The sequence below is a fragment of the Haemaphysalis longicornis genome, unplaced genomic scaffold (assembly GCF_048455015.1).
Source record: "Haemaphysalis longicornis isolate Haplotype H1 unplaced genomic scaffold, Haemaphysalis longicornis Haplotype H1 scaffold_6, whole genome shotgun sequence".
NCBI lineage: Eukaryota > Metazoa > Arthropoda > Arachnida > Ixodida > Ixodidae > Haemaphysalis > Haemaphysalis longicornis.
The window spans coordinates 106,600,042-106,617,362 of NW_027526407.1; the positions used below are offsets into that span (position 1 = coordinate 106,600,042).

The following is a 17,321-nucleotide window of genomic DNA, read 5'->3' on the forward strand; positions in this document are numbered from 1 at the left end:
TACGAACAGTTGGATTTCCGTCGGATCAATTTCCATAACGTGATTCTTGCTCTGAATGCACGGAATATGCGTTCCGTGCGCTCCAAATAACGTGTACCGGATTTTCAGAAATAAAACCAGCGAACATCTTGTGTTTAAAAACCATGCGTGACTACAAAAAAGAATAGTGCTGTGCAACGAATTCCGTTATGCTTCACCCCGGGCATAGTCTATGTCAAAATTTAAAACGCACCAGTAACTACCATAATGGCACCCATAACTACTTCTACCTTTCTTCTGCATTGGTGTGTGTAATTTTTTTAATTATTTAACGTCGCGCACAGGCTGCGACACCCGAGTTTTCGTCCTCTACACCCGTCCTCGACAGGGAAAGCGACCTTGGGCTGCGCCACGGTGCGGCGAAAGGCTTGGCCACGCCCTCTTTTCAACTTACGCTCTCTCTGGGCGATTGGGACGGCCGGAGCAACGGCGCGCCGCCAGCAGCCGATCGCGGAGGCCATGGTACGATAACCCGGATTTGAGTGGGCGCCGCAGCGTGGCGGTACGGTCATGTGCGATTCCTGCCTACACCACTTTGTATTTGGAGAGAATCCACTGCATCCTAGCCATAGACAGCTTTGCAGTAAAAAAACGCTTCCAATTATCGGAATGAAGCCTGGGTTTTACTTGTTATAAAGCCTAAGTCTATCCGACTGCGCCATTTCGAGACGGTCGAAGCAGTTTGCATCTGGACACTGGGGCATAAACGTGAAAATTAGAGAACTCCAGTCCCCTTCGTCTAATGACGACGGTAGTTGAAAATAATTTTCATCTGAAATAGAATGGTGAATAGTCAAAGCCCAAGCTGCTGCTGTCAAAGGTGTAAACTGCGGGCGACCAGAGCCAAAGCTCAGCGACTAAAAGCTCAAAGTGTGTGCGAGTGAAAGTAGGAGCTGAGGTGACATTTGATGAGTTTCCAACGACGAACCTTCCCGTACAACCATTGCCATCGTTACACCGAGCAGTGCATAATTTTTAGAATGCATTTTTGAAATGCAGCACTTAACATCAAAGGTACAGAAGTATCATAAAAAGCTTTTCTGAAAAGATTTTCTTTTGTTTCAATAGCAGCATGCTAGTTCTTTCGATACTGTTAACTGTAACATTTTTTGTAGTTTGGTCATTTTAATAATTTCTTCCAGAATTTTAGCCGAACCATTCATCCCAAGTTTGAACCCTTTCGTCAATGCAAAAAAGACATTTTAACCTAAAATGGACTGCATACTCATATGTTTTGAGTTCAGCGGTTCTTTTACTAGTCACAACACTGTGCTACCAATGCCGACTTGTGTAAACATAAGCGGATACTCCATTGAGTGAAAAATGCTCTAGCTTATGCAGAGGTGCGAACTTGTTTAGGTTTTAAAAAGAAACAATTTTTAATGTGTTAAAAAGCCCGTCCAAGTAGCGTTGTTTTCATATTTGGCTTTTCTGTCTCACCTTCCTACATTTATATTTGGTAGTTACGAACGCTGTCACTTAAAAAAAGTAACTGTTATAATATTTCGGGATGCTCCATACTGTGAGCTTGTCAGTCTGCATCAATTTTCACTTTGTTTGAATGCCTGAGATATGTTCGCCTATACGCACATATTGGGGAACGAATACCATGCAAGTGACGCTCACAGATTCCTATCTCCGAATATACAAACAAAAAACTGGCAGACAGGTTGCGGTAATAGATTTCCTAGTGCCGTGATCAAAAGGGGTCAATGACAACAGGAAGTTACGATCCCCCTTCCGAACGACCCTGACGAGGTCGACGCATCTGCCTTCGGCACACTTTCCTTTTTGTCCCGGAAGACGCGGCGATGCAGAACGGTGTCGACTGAAGGTCGGCTCGCTGAAACCATCTCACCCTTGAACGAGAGGCGTATCGAGTGGCTTTTAGACCGAGGCACAGAGCTACGCGCTTGAAAAACGTGTGAATGTCCATTCGCGCACCATCGCGGGTGTGTAAGCTACGGTCTTTAGCGCTCGGCGAATGCCCTGTAGATTATAAGCTGTAACTGGTTGGATGGTATTGCTGCATCATACCAAAAAATTCCCATAGTTTTATGTCCCTAAAAGAAGATCGTGTCCTTCTTTCGTTTGCCGATTCCTAAGTGTGAACCGTAAGAGTGAGATACCCAGCCGGCATACCAGAAAAAAATTTGGCACGCTACATTGAAGAAAGCAAAGAGTGTCGTTATACCTCTTAAATTAAATCACCTGAAGAAAGCTTGTTGCTCCGCATCGCTTCCAAAAGTATAGTAATATGCGCCTGCAGAGTATGTAGTTTTGAACGGTAATTTTGAGAACACCTTTGTTCACGCATAACCGCGCCTGTTGGTCTACACGGTAACGTTATCAACGTGAACGAATTTTGAACAAGGACTATTGTTGGCCAATACAAACCGTCAAGGAGAGTCAGCGTCTGCCATAATGGTGGCAATTGGGCAATGGCTACCAAGATTTGTGTTGAGCAGCTTTGGCTTGGCGCTCAACTTAACCTCAAGGCTCATCCCGAGAAGTGACAGAACTCCAGCTGGATGTCCAACAATTGTGAGTTTCCCGTTTATTTTGTTTTCATTTGGATTTGAATTTGCTTCATCCAAAGATGATTAAATTTAGGCACTTATTAGTGGTTTTGCTCAGGTCAAATGGAAAAGAAGCCCTGTTTAAAGATGTGTTCGTTTTAATTGGAAACAGAAAAGTGGAAATATTGCACCTCGCTTGTACGAGAACACATAATGGTTAATTTGGCCATGTGGGACTATATTTACCCGAAACTAGTTGGGGTGTTCTCCATAAAGGCATTCTGAAGTGACGCCACACATACAACACGCCTTTTTGGGAGTAGCTATACGCTCTACGCTTGGTCTACTACCTTGCTGGTGCCTTTGACCTACATAGCAGTGGATGTGGTTTTTAGTACAAACAAGTTGTCAGCAAACAATTTCCAATGTTTTATGTCAGCAAACACCAACCCGTGTTTCCGCAACCTTAGCGTGTCAGTTATACTATGCCTCTGTGTTGCCTCGATCGGCCGCATTTCGCATGTGGTTGATTATTGAATTGCACGCGCCGAAGCTACGCATGGGCAATGGGGCGCGGCGCAGTGGAGGGCTCCGGATGAATTTTGACCAAGTGGGCGGATTTAACATGCCGCGAAATATGGACACACGATATGTTTTGCTTCGCAAGAAAAGTGGCTGTCACGGCTGGGTACTGAACCTGAGTCTCCGGGTCCTATCACGACAGCGCCTTAGCCACTGAGCCAGCGCGCCGGGTGCATTGCGGAGGTAATGACAGGTACAAATTTTTTAGGGTCTTCAACAACAGCTGTAGAGCCATATGAACGACGTTTGCTGCTCATCTGTGTTAAAGTAATTTTTTTATTTTCACTAGCAGTCCCAGCTAGCAATGTCCCCCCACGCCAACCCCTATTCTTTAAATAATATTTGCACCGCAAACTTTTGGCGCATTGCTAAATTATGGGCAGTGAGCGCCGCGGCCGCCGCAATTACCATGTCATTGCAGCTATTGGGATGCTACTCCCATTAGGCACGAAGTTACACGATCAACTGCTTGTAAAATGACATTGCCAGTTGTGCGCATTTCTCGAATTAACGAACTATTTCGGGGTTCCCGGTGACTTCGTTACATAAAGCTACAACTCTAGTTCACAAGATGCAATTAATGCCAAGTTTTATACGCTCTGGTGAGATGTAATAAGCGATAGTTATTAGGAATATGAAACGTAATGGGAGATGGCGAATAAATAACAGCCTGCGAAATATGACCTATGGAAATTCCTGGTGAATATTAAAAACAATTAAGAAACGACAACAGGCTGCAACTAAACTATAATGACTTATTCGCCGAACTTTCACCTGAGAGCAGTGTGAATACACACGTAGACTACACAAAGAAATAATTATCTGGTCGTACATTCGGTGTTTTTCCGACTTTGTTGAGAAAACAAACATACAAAAACTACCAAGAAAAAATGTGATGGAAAGCGGACAAACCCGAATTGACGCCTCTGAGTCAAATGAAGCTTTTTAGAGAAATCTCGAGGTTTAAATCAAGCTTATATAGTTATCGAGATTGAAGTGCCAGACAAATAATTGGCCGCACTACTGAGAGCCAGCCAATCGAATAGGGTGACGTAAAGTAAACCAGTATTCCTGGCCCATCTCGAGAGCTTCCAGAAAGACTTCATTGTTTTTCAATCATGCTCGGCTAGGTTCAATTAGCAAAGCGCACTTCCAAACCCGATACAGTATTGATAAAAAAGGCGAATCGCAGGGCGTGCCATAGCGCTAGTGGGAATATGTGGACAGGTAGACGCTCGTGCACGTAAAAAATATTCGATATGGCGCATGATATTCAGAAGTGAGAGGGTTGCAATAGCAATGAAGCATAAACCAGCGACTACAAGACTTATATCATGGGAAAACTTCGTGAGCAAATTCTCTCGCCAGAGCACCAGTAAATTATAACAAGAAATACTAATATACAGATAGTGTTATACTTTTGCTTGCGATCTTAAGTTTTAATGCGATGATTTGCTGCATGTCGCTTGAGGGACAGGTGTGATTACATGGAAACCCTAGAAAAATGGTTGAGTGAAGCATATTTTTCTATTGCAACAAATAAAACCGGCAAATGTCTAGATATTAGGGTGCATACAGGGTTTGCCTATACGAACATACATCCTATACATATTCTTCAGTGCCCCGCAAGATACCCTGAGTAACTTGCGTGTTTATCCTCTGTAAAACAAATTCAGTAGAACTTGCCTGTAAGTTTAAGAAGAAACTCTTTGAAAGAAATGACGTGTTTGTGATAATTGCAGCGGATTTAAACATTCGTTTACATATTATGACCATAAATGTGGCTGAATATTACGTTAAAAGCCAACCATCCAGCATTTGTTTCTGCATCCCAGGTTCACGTGCCTAAAATATTGGTCGTTGGCTTGCTTGGGGCGCCTTTTTTCGTAGTTTGTAACAAAAACTTTTATACGCACTATCTCGCAAATAAAAACCTGGGTTTGTTACTGCTACAAGCACATCGTTGCAGCTTTTTTTTCAAAGACTGACCCTCCCCTCATTGAGCTAAGTCCAAAATCCCGAATTGCCATTTCCCAATACGGGCTTCAAATAGTTACCGAAGTGTGCAGATGCTTTCCGAGTAGATGCAGTGTGCTCAAGGGGCATGGACATAAATGTCAAATTTCTAATCTTTAAACTTGTCTTTACTACGTTGAAGTAATGAAAACTATTCGGCCAAGCCGGCATGATAACATGAATTACAGAAAGTATGCCTAACACTCACTGTCGAAAAAGTTTGAATTGGCTGGCTTTTCTGTCGATGAAAATAAATGGTTAGGTTTGAACTGAAATGTATAAGTTACAGCTATAGGCTAAAGATTTTTACAGAATGAAGAGAATTAAAGTAGGAAACGTTTTGTTAAAATCGTCGTTATGTTATAGAAAATTAAATTTGTGAAGAAATAAAAAAATCTGGCTTGGGCGGCTGCGCACGCATTTTATTGCATATTGCGGCGTTCTTTTTTTTTCGGAGGTTTCTTTTCGGAATTATTCTGTCTAATATTTTTCTATAAAGACGTAAAAAAAGTTATAGAGACGTAAAAAAAGACATAAAAAATGCCCGCAATGTTACCTTTATTTAGGTTCATAAATAAAAATGAAAAAAAAATAAAGCGTTTGTTGTGACACACCAGTGTAAACCATAAGAGAGAATTGGCTTGGAAACAGTTGCTCACTGTGTTTTCCCTGTAAAAACAGTTGCACGCCTTCCCCCGAGAATTTTTATATCGTTACTGAGACCATAGTATAACCCGTACACAACATTAAGATATAAGATATTGAGTACACGGGTTGTATACGTTCAAAAGTCCATCACTAATTCACACTTTCTCGTATATATACTGCTACAGTCTCTGAAATTTTATTTCAAATATACGGCTTAAAAATTGTGGTAATGTGGTTGAATGTAGGGCAACGATAGTATACATGCTAAGAGGGTCAATTAGTTTAGTGAGTTGGTATGGTGACATCCTAGAAACGATGCAAAAATGACGAGCTTAATGGAGTGTACAAAATAGGCGGCATTGACGTTAAAACTAGTTTTTCGCTAGACAGAAGCTCTGTTGTTTGTATATTCTAATGTTATGTTCAACACCAATCTGATAAACATCAGATGATTCAGTGTGGAGCAGGCGCTTCTCTTAATTACCAAGCCACCATTGAAATTTCTCAGCCGGCGGAAGACATTTTTACAAAGCGACAGTTAGCGAAGTGACACCTAAAACATTCAACTGCATACGGCCTTTCGCTAAATTACCTTTGGGTATAGCTGCATACAGCGTTCCAGAGTGCTCCAGAATTTGAACAGCCCAGATTAAAACTTTTTCTTACACTCCTACATTGCTAACCAATAAAATTTGGCCAGCTTTAGCGACAAAGCTATTTACCAAAACATTTTGAGCATACACTTTGTACAATTTGTGATTTGCCTTATTAGAAATGCATTACAATATAAACGTTTTGGCGTGTAATTATTGTTGTACTGTTTAGAGAAAACCAACGTTCAGCTGCGCCAATATGTAACTTTGAATACGCTGTGGGGCACTAAAACTTACAAAATATTTATTGCAGTCTCAAAAAGTTATAGATAAGCTAGGACCTAAGATTTCCAAATCCAAACAAAAATAACTGGCCTTTTTTTTGTAAAAATTTAGTTTCCCAAGGTTTAACAGTTACATAGATATTCTACACGAATACGTAAATATGTTCAGTGTCTGTCTGTTACGGTGATCTCCATTTGATGTGACTATGAGAACTCGTTGGGCCTGTTCAATTTAAGACATTTACGTGGTCCTTGCGTACATAAACATTTCCTTGGTCTAAAGATAAAAATATTGAGAAGAATTTAAACTCCCGAGTAATTTTAATGTATGTGTAAAGCTGGGACAGAACACGTGTGGGTTGAGGCATGTAGGACACCCGTAACGAACATTGTTTATGACCCACATGAATGCCTAACAAGATCAAAAACTTATTACTGTTTATTTTCCCGATATGTGCAGGAATCTCTGATCCGAGAAAAGGGCTACCCATTCGAGACCCACGAAGTGACAACAGAGGATGGTTACCTGATTGACGTTCATCGAATACCGTACGGAAGGAACAAAGCCTGCGGTTATGGGAATGAATCCGGAATGGTAGAATGCGGCAGTCTTGGCCCTATATTTGTCATGACGGGCCTTCTGGCGGACTCAGCGTCTCTTGTCCTTGACTTCCCGGGCCAGTCACTAGGTAAGAAGTTTAGTGTTTGAAAATTGCAATGGACCATTATAGAAGTACAGCACCTAAACCAATCAGGTTGCTTTGTTGTAATGTGGTCTAAGTTATTTGGGTTGTGAGAGCGGAAGCTCTGTGAATGCACCTTTTGGTTAATAATAAAACTCCAGGTGTCAATGTTCGCCCTAAAGTATGTACACACTTCTCTTTAAACTTTGGCATAATGGTTGAATTCTTAATTTGGGCTGTCCGATGGGCGATGGTGAGCTCACTGACAATGCTGGTATCATTCTCCAAAAAAAAGAAAAAGAAAAGTTTGGGCTACAGTTTTCTGTATGTTGGCGTATGCAGCGTATAGCCAAGGTACTGCAAGCAAAAACAGTACTTTATTGTTTGAGATTTTCACTCTACACTGAATAATTGTTTACGACAGAACAGTGACCTGAAACTGAGCATTGCGTCTCCTGGCCTGTGTAAACAAAACCGGAACTGGTAGACCCATTACGCTAGGTGAGGCACCTATGTATTCACAGTATTAGAATGCACTATCTTCACGGTAACTATGCACGTTTACAAAAAAAATAATTTTAGCCCTACACTGTCCCTTATTTGTCCCTAAGGCGAGTTTACCCGTTGCCTTCATCCTTGGACCAGTTGCAAAAATTAAGGGCAGAGATGGTGTAGCAGATTTTTTGAGATTAAGAGCGGGATAAGTTACAATTTGCGTTGATTGATACGATAAAACTCCATTTTAGTTATCGTATTCAGTTGCCACACAAATTATTCTAATGCGGTTTGTTCAAAGATAGTAATATTATAGCAGAACTTGCCTCAGTCTTCTCATCCCAAGCTTTCTAAGTCAAAAGTTCATATTCACACTTGAAACATTTACAAGAACGCAGTATTTAGTCAGGATCAGGCAGTCGAATTGGACATGAGTGCTGTTAAGATAATTTACGTAAGTCTAAATAGATTTTGCGTTACTCGCTGTCAAAAGGTACCGCCCATACATTTATCAGCGATAGTGTCCTCGGCTATGAAACGCGACTGATTTAGGCGAAAAACTTAAAACTCGGAACAATCCAAACTTTTGACCTCTGTATTACTAGTGCCAACATTCTTTAAAGCACCCTAAATAACTCTAGAGTAATTACTTCTGAAAAATTGCAATGAGCCGGAAAGCTCCTTCTGTCGAAACAAAAATTACGTATGCACTGAATGATCACAATAATGTATATGATTTTACATTATTCCGCAGAAAAGGGTGCGTATATTACAACAAATCTTCAGAACTGTGAAAAAGTTTAATTATCCTTTCATGTTACTTCACTTTTATGTGGTGTAGAAGCAGGTTCTTGCGATCCCTTATGGTGCCATTTTGGACTTTGAGGTTTATGCAGTGTCATTGCCTTTCAGTAGCAATGAAAACCTCAAGCCTCATTATGATCTAATCCATAGTTCACCCAAAACCCACTGCAGAAAGCAAACCTTCTCTGAGGATGGTGACAATCGGGATGAAGTAAAGAAACAAGTAAACCGCTTCGCGTGAACGCAATCGGACCTTGGTTTATCCCGTTCTGAAGGCGATGCCTATGCCATTACAAAATTGTGCCGCCATCGAAACAGTTTTAATGAACCTCTACCTCTATGTATACGCCGTGATGGCACGAAATACACGTGCGTGACGGCGGCGCCCATTTGAGGCCGCGATATAGTCGGATGATTGGAAAAATCTGCGTCCACTCGAACGGATGGAGGATCAGAAAAGCAACCATTTTCCATTACCTGGCGCTGTCGCTGGTCGCCAAGATTTAGGGGGGATGGGTCGGGCAAACGAGGATTTTCTAGGCATCTGTATCCTCGACAACACCGCCGCGTACTCTGCGGTAAACCGGCGACCGGTAATATACATTATCGGATAATAGCAACACTGTGCGCAGTTTCTGATGGTTGGTGCGGTTGTGACGCGTACCACGAATACATTGAGGACGACACCAGAGAAAACCTATACGACGGCGCTAACTCGCCAAGGTTTCCCCTGCGTACAGCACAAATATATACTCAGAACGAACATTGAGACATTTGCCTGACTGGCCATTATAAACGTTATCACATGGGAATGTCAATCAGTAGTCTATTCCCGTGTAGCACGGGACAAATGGAGAAGTATGGTTAACATTACAAAGACTTCTGTCTATACAAGTTCTTTTCTACCAACGTACAAAGCTTGCCAAGCTTAATCAGAGCAGAAAAAGTATTCTAATCTTTTTACGTCCGGCAACATTGTTCAAGCCATGCAATTTTTTTCTGCTCTGAATAAGCTTGGCCATATTTTTTATTAGGCGTAAGGGAAGTTCTCTCGACAGAAGTCTTTGTAATGGTAATCATGCTTCTCCACTTGTCCCGTGGAACACGTGAATTGTGCACTCAGCGCCATTGTCATCTGGTAACATTTATATTGGTCAGTCAAGCAAGTGCATCCATATTCCACTCATCGAACACCGGAGGTCAATACAGAATAATCCTCATGTGCACATACCTCGTAATACGCGACCGCAGAGACAAGAGCAGAGTGCAATGTTATCAATGTTCGAGAACACCTCCTCGTTGTGGCGGCACAGTCACGAATTGAAAAAAAAGGATATATACGCATTTTACAGAAGAAATAATGATGAAAAGTGTCGCAGCCACGCGTCCGTGGCATGCATGAAAACAAACTTATTTTCCTATCAAATGCAGTAACTCAGGTGTTTTTTGGTTTGATTGTTGTATGTGAACATTGTAATGCCGTGTTTAGCAAATCGTAATACTGTAACCATTGTAATCTTGTGTTTTTCTCAACGCACTATCGAGAGGTGGAGCTGGAAACGTGTTCATTTGGACTATATATTTGTGTTTTTGCGTAATAAAAACACTTGTGAGTTAACGCCTTAGCGTCTGTTTCTCAGGTTTTGTCGTGTTTCGAGCCAGTCTTAACAATATATCAACACTAAATAGCCCAAATGGCGACTTTATTACATCAAGAATGTTTTGAGGGCGTTTTTGTGTGGGCTGTATACCCATATAGCCTGATTCGGTTTTCTTTTCGAGGTCCGTCTACGCAAACAGCTGAATCAGGTGGCAGGTACACTACCTGAACGCTTGTCTCGTTATCTGTTTTTCGTGCTCGAATTGTAGTACTGTTCTATTTGGCCGGCAATTTCTGAGCCGGCTCACACTAAACTAGTTCAGCGCAGGTGCGGCCTGTGCAGAACTGGTCCTGCACTCTTTGTGTATGCTTCTGCTCCTCTTTCCTTGCGAGTGCAGGGAAGGTCGTGAACTCATCCGGCAGTCCCTCTACCGTCACCAAACCGAACCGAAAAGTGTAGTGGCCGGGTGCTCAGCTCAAATATCAAGGAGTTCAGTGCTGCACTGCCTGAACAAGTTTAGCGAGTGCAGGCAAACCGAAGACACTATTTAAAGCAAAGCTTTCTACCTGTACGAGCCAACAGTCCTTTCCCGGCATGCGGGACAAGAAACTCACGAAGCGGCTGCGGAGGGAAGGGCCGCTTAACTCACAGAGACAGTGTAGATGGCATGGTGAATTTACCCAGCGTTCCCCGCGCGCTCACGCTGACGGGCGCATCTGCGCGACCTGGCTTCGTGGTCTGCTTCAACGACGCCTATTTTGGGCCTGTTTAGGCACAGTTTCACGTCCATTGCGTGCTTCGTTCACACTGCTCGATTAAGTTGTTCGACAGCACCCCCTGGGTAACACGGGTACGACGGAATTAAGTGGTCGTACGGGGAAAGATACGTTAAAGTTTGGTTTTTCAGGGCACCAAAACAAACTGTAGAGAACCGCATACATATTTCTGGCCGCTAAACAAGCACTACCGTTGGCGCACTGCTTGCCACGAATGGGACTCCGTTTCATAAATTGGTGAATACCGAGTCGGTTGTGCTTTAAGAGGTATTAAAACACGAAAGGAGCAACAGGTTCTGAAAAATATTGATTTTATGAGTTCACTCAGCTTTCTAGAAATTCTCAAACAAAACTAACTAGTTTAAATCAGTATAAATGAGAATCAATACGCTCAAGTGCGCAAATATTTCGATGTCCCCGCTTGTGTCGCGCGGTAATGGGGTTTATATCACGAGAAAATAAAGTTTTCTGAACCACCCATCGAAGAAACTGGTTGCCCCTGCTTTTTGAACAGCTGTTCTCAATGGGGGTCCAGGACGACAGGGGGTCCGGAAAACCATTTCTGGGGTACGCAAAGCCCTGTTTGAAATTTTTGCCCCCTCCCCTTCAGCGCTTTTTCTCCTTTTTGTCAAACCTCACTGCAATGCGACAAGGAGGCTTCGCTGCATGACATGTACGTAAGTGTTTTCGCGTAGCACAAGTTTTACGTTGCCTTTTTTAGGTGCGGAGCACCTTAAGATTGCACAATATTCGTCCGCGTCCGTGCGCGTAGCATTTACAATCGCAAAAATAACACATGCACTGGCGGGATTCGAGCGGGTGTCTGGTAGACAAGACAGTGTCAGTCGTCTTACCAATTCGGCTACGACCGTGAGTTAGCACCGTAGAGTCAAATGGCTTACTCCCTAATCTGTAACGATGCGGAGTACCTTAGGACCTCCCAATGTCCGGACGCGTCCATCCGTGCGCAAACAACCACCAAGCAAAAATCAAGCAAAATTAGATGTGAGCAGTGACTTGCAGTTTCATTGAGGGAATAATCAAGGTGCAACTGACAGCTAAAATTAAATGACGGTTGGCCGACAAATCGGATGTCGCTCGGGGCGCAACTTCTATGTCATTTCGAGTCCCCATACTCCGCACCCTCGCCATCATCCTCGGATTGAAGAGGCTGCCTCGTATTGAACCTCCTCGGATTGAAGAGGCTGCCAGTTTTCATCCACAACACCAGAGGAATGGGGAAAAGGCAGACGCACAAAATGCAGCATGTGGGCGTTTCGGTGACTTTATGCTGTAAGAGTTAATTATTTAATAATTCCGCACACATCCACATAAAATTCAGACATGAATGGGGGTCATTGATAAGCATGTAGGGGAATTTAGCTGCATGTGCAAACTATTTGACTTTATGACACAGAGAAACATAGTTCATCGTGGGGTACCGCATAGCTTTTGCAAGGCCAAAAGGGGCACTGAACTCACTCATGCTTGGGAACCACTGACTTAGATAACGGAAGCATGCTACCACCAGGACAACAAGTTTGTTAGCAAAGGACAAGTCAATTTCTAGAGCAAATACATGACAGATATACTAGACGGGCGAGTTTTGGTGTGGAATTCTTATAATCGCCACAATAATGTTCTCATAGAAATTTGTTGAGTGCACTTTTAATTTGAACACGTAACGAGTTAGACGAAATATTTATGTGGCCATACACACTGGTCCTCTCCTAATTATCCCTTCTTATGTCACGGCTAAATTAGTTGTAGTACTAAGCATAGGGTCTTCAGCGAACTGTTGACAGGTATGCCTAATATTAACAGGTAACAGAAATGTTGTATAAAAATTTCTGTCTTTGTTTTTAGGTTTTGTTTTAGCAGACAGTGGATACGACGTGTGGCTCGGAAATACCCGTGGAAACACATTCGGCAGGAAGCACCAAACACTAAGTGTTGGTTCAAGGCAGTTCTGGAACTTTTCGTAAGTATCAAATTTCACTGCTAATATTATTAACAAATTTTATGAAGAACCGTTGCAGCGCGTACGTAAAGAATTACTTTCATGTATGTTTAAACCATCCTAATTATTTCAGAGCTTCCATGGGTGTAATTATGCAAGCGCGTAGTACGTATATGTGTAGCAAGTTTGGTGTGCGTATGCATGGGTATATCTGTATCGGTAAGAAACTGGCCGATATAACTTCCCCTTCGGTATTAATTTAAATGCGGAAAATTATTAGCGCGGTGAACTTTCGTCAAAGGCTTTCCTAAGGAGTGTGCACAAACGGGGCACTTTATGTATATATATATATATATATATATATATTGTTACAGCGCAGTTTCTACGAAGGACATTGTCTTTGGGGTTTCTAATGGAAAGGGATTGGCCAAGCCCCGTGTGGTTTTGGGTAGAAGAGGAGGTTGAGGTGGTGACTGTGCCGGCCGCTTCCCGATCTGTTCGCTTGGCCCTTCCCGGTCCACACAACTGTAAATAAACCCATTCCATCTATCAAGACCGTGTCACGTGGTAGAGGTGCGGGGTAGCAACGTCCTGGACCCTGCGGACTCAGCGGAATCCTGCGTTCTCCGTCGGAGTAGGCGAATCGCCGGCTTGCCCGTGGACCCGGCTGACATGGCGCCGCCCCGGAATGGTGAAAACTCTTCCCCAGTTGTGGTCAACGGTTGGCACCACAAGGAACCACGCTCGTTCTCTGGGAACGATGACGATGAGGTCGAGGATTGGCTCAAACACTACGAAAGGGTGAGCAAATACAATCGCTGGGACACAGCCGCGCAACTAGCCTATGTAGTGGTGTATCTCGTCGAAACAGCTTTGACCTGGTTTGAAAACAATGAAGCAAAGCTCACGACATGGGCGAGCTTCGTCGAGGAGCTGAGGAAATCTTTTGGCGACCCCATTTCCCGCCGCAAAAAGGCCGAGCAGACGCTGGCACAGCGAGCACAGGTACTGGGCGAGACTGGTACGGCATACATGCAAGAGGTCCTTAAACTCTGCTCTCTTGTAAACCCGAACATGACTGAGGAGGACAAGGTGGGCCATTTGCTAAAAGGTATAGCGGAAGACGTATACCACTTCTTGATTGCAAAGGAAAACCTAGCCTCTGCAGCAGACGTGGCCAGCTACTGCCGCACATTTGAAGCTCTCAAGCTTCGGCGGATTTGCCCCAAATTTGGCCGTCTTCCAAACGTTCCCACTGTCGCTAGCGTGGACACTGGTCCATCTGAGGATATCGCATCCTTGGTTCGCCGTATTATACGGGAAGAACTAGGGTATCAAGTTCAAGCGTACACCGCCAGTCCGCCTGCCTATTCGGGGCCTCCTGCAAATTGCGTGTTCCACCAGTGCGCCGTTCACGAGCCTTGCCTTCAAGTACCGGCACCCAGACCACAACTCCGCTACACAGAGCCCTGCGGTACGTTTCCACAAGATGGCGTCAATGTTCAGAGCTTCCGAGCGCCATCCCGGCGACTGGGCTACGAGAACGAATCCCGTAGAGTAGTCGCTGGCTACCCACGACAACAAGTCGAACCAGCCCGCTACCGGCAACAAGGCGACCAAGACCGCTATCGGGAACCACCTGTTTGCTATTTCTGTGGCGTCAGTGGGCGTCGCTTCTGTCGCCGTCGTCAGCAGCAAGCTCCGCGGCTCTTTGCCCCTTCTTCACCCAACCGACGGGATGGCGCAATCCACCAGGATCCCGTTTTCCACTACCCGACTCCGCTCACCAACCGCAATGCGTCTCCCGCCGTCTCTGACCGTAGCATCACACCACCGCTTCGCCAGGGCCGGTCGCCGTCGCCTCGCCGCCGGTCCGTGCCCCCGCCGCTGGGAAACTAGCTGGTGCGGCCGACAGGGGTGAGGTCGCGGAACGGTCGGTTTTACCAAATCCCCTGTCAGTAGTGATGGTAGAGAACAAGGTGTGTATTTGTGTCGACGGTGTGAACGCAACTGCTTTGGTGGATACTGGTGCTAGTGTGTCAGTGATGAGCTCGTCATTTAAAGATCGCCTTGGACATAAAGTTATGTTTGAGTGGGATGGAACTAGACATTTCCGTGGGGTTGGTGGTGAGCCTTTGCGGGTAGTTGGAATTATCTCGGCGGACGTTGTGCTTGGCGGAAACACCTTCAGAACTGAGTTTACCGTATTGGAGTACGCAACGCACGATGTCATTCTCGGTATCGACTTTTTGAAGGAATGCGGGGCAAAGTTAGATTGCGGTGCTGGAGAGATTTCATTGCGGAGTGTATTGCCTGTCTGTATCGAGCAAGCCACCGAACCCGGCCGAGGAGTGTTCGCTGTTGCCGATGATACGCTATTGCCTTCTATGGCAGCCATGTTCGTTCCCGTGAAGTGCAGCCAAATGAGCAAGGGTAGCCCCTGTGTGGCGTTAGTTGAGCCCGAACTGAACACAGCGCTGAAGAAAAATGTGTTCGTACCTCGGGCTTTGGTTCATGCGGAGGGTGGCTTTACTCACCTGTGGACAGTGAACGCAAGCTCAGAATCCGTACTTCTTCCTCAGGGCCTCACGCTCGCCAGTTATGCCAATCATTCAGATACTTCACTGGACGCTATTTCTATGGCTTGCGCTGCGACTAATGTGGAACCGAACTATACAGCCAATTTCGTCAAAATGGTTAACAAATCGTTGCCGTCTGAGCAACGACACGCATTGCAAAAATTGCTGGCTCGGCACGCTTCAGTGTTTCATTTTGCGCAGGGTAAATACCCTCCTGCGCCGCCAGAGTCTCGGACGCAACATCGAATTTACACCGGCGATGCACCACCCATCCGGCAGAAACCTTACCGCGTGTCTCCTGCTGAGCGCAGCGCTATAAATGAGCAGACTGAGGAAATGCTCCGGAACGGTGTAATTCAGGAATCTACCAGCCCATGGGCCGCTCCTGTAATACTGTCAGAAAGAAGGACAACACGTGGCGATTTTGCGTTGACTACCGTAGACTTAATAATGTGACGAAGAAGGACGTCTACCCACTTCCGCGAATTGACGACGCCATTGATTGTCTGCATTCTGCCTCCTACTTTTCGTCGGTCGATCTTCGATCGGGCTACTGGCAGATTCCTATGCACCCGGACGACAAGGAAAAGACAGCATTCGTCACACCAGATGGCTTGTTCGAATTTAATGTTATGCCATTCGGCCTGTGCAACGCGCCCGCAACATTCGAAAGATTCATGGACTTTGTCCTTCGGGGCCTGAAGTGGGAAGTCTGCATGTGTTATCTCGATGGCGTCATAATTTTCGGCCGGACGTTCAACGAGCATAACTAGCGGCTTGATGTTGTTCTCCAGCGCATCGCGCAGGCTGGCCTGGTCCTGAACTCGAAGAAGTGCCATTTCGGAGAGCGCCAGGCGCTTGTGCTCGGCTTCCTTGTTGACAACGATGGTATCAGGCCTGACCCACAAAAGATTGCTGCGGTTCGTGACATTCAAAAACCCCGATCACTTAAGGACCTGCGGAGCTTCCTTGGACTGTGCTCCTACTTTCGTCGATTTATCAAAGACTTCGCCAAGATCGCCTGTCCCCTCACAGCTCTTCTTCGTAAAGACACCCCCTTTGTGTGGACTCCCGAATGTGATTCGTCTTTCACGGAGTTGAAGCGTTTGTTGACATCTGGTCCTGTGTTGCGCCACTTCGACCCCTCGGCCCCCATTGAGATCCACTCAGACGCCAGCGCCATTGGTGTTGGGGCTGTGCTGGTCCAACCGCATGGAGGTGCGCATAGCGCTGTCGCCTACGCAAGTCGTACCCTCTCGAAAGCAGAGCGCAACTACACGGTGACAGAACTAGAATGCCTTGCGATGATTTTCGCCATTCAGAAGTTCAGACCCTACATTTATGGACGTCATTTCACCATCGTAACCGACCATCACTCCCTGTGCTGGCTTGTCGGACTACGTGACCCCTCGGGTCGACTTGCTCGCTGGTCTTTACGGCTTCAGGAATTCGATTTCGCTGTTGTCTACAAGAGCGGGCGCCGCCACACCGACGCTGACTGTTTGTCACGCCTGCCTCAACAAGCGCAGCTATTTGAGGAAGAACACAATGCCGATTCCTTAGCTTCCATCTCGACCACGCTCCCCGATGCACTCGTGTTTCAGGAAGAGCAACAAAAAGATAGCAGCTTGCAGCCATTTTTTGTATCCGCACAGGCGTCTCAAGCGTCGACTTCACCGTTCGTCGTCCGAGATGGCTTGCTCTGGAGACGGAATTATTCGTCCGATGGTGCTCGCTTTCTG

The 17,321-nt window shown here is 45.1% G+C and overlaps 1 pseudogene; it reads left to right on the forward strand.

Annotated features, from left to right (window-relative positions):
- The first annotated feature begins 2,463 nt into the window (after positions 1 to 2,463).
- LOC144143186 (lysosomal acid lipase/cholesteryl ester hydrolase-like) overlaps positions 2,464 to 17,321 on the forward strand; it is a 52,794-nt pseudogene continuing 37,936 nt past the window's right edge.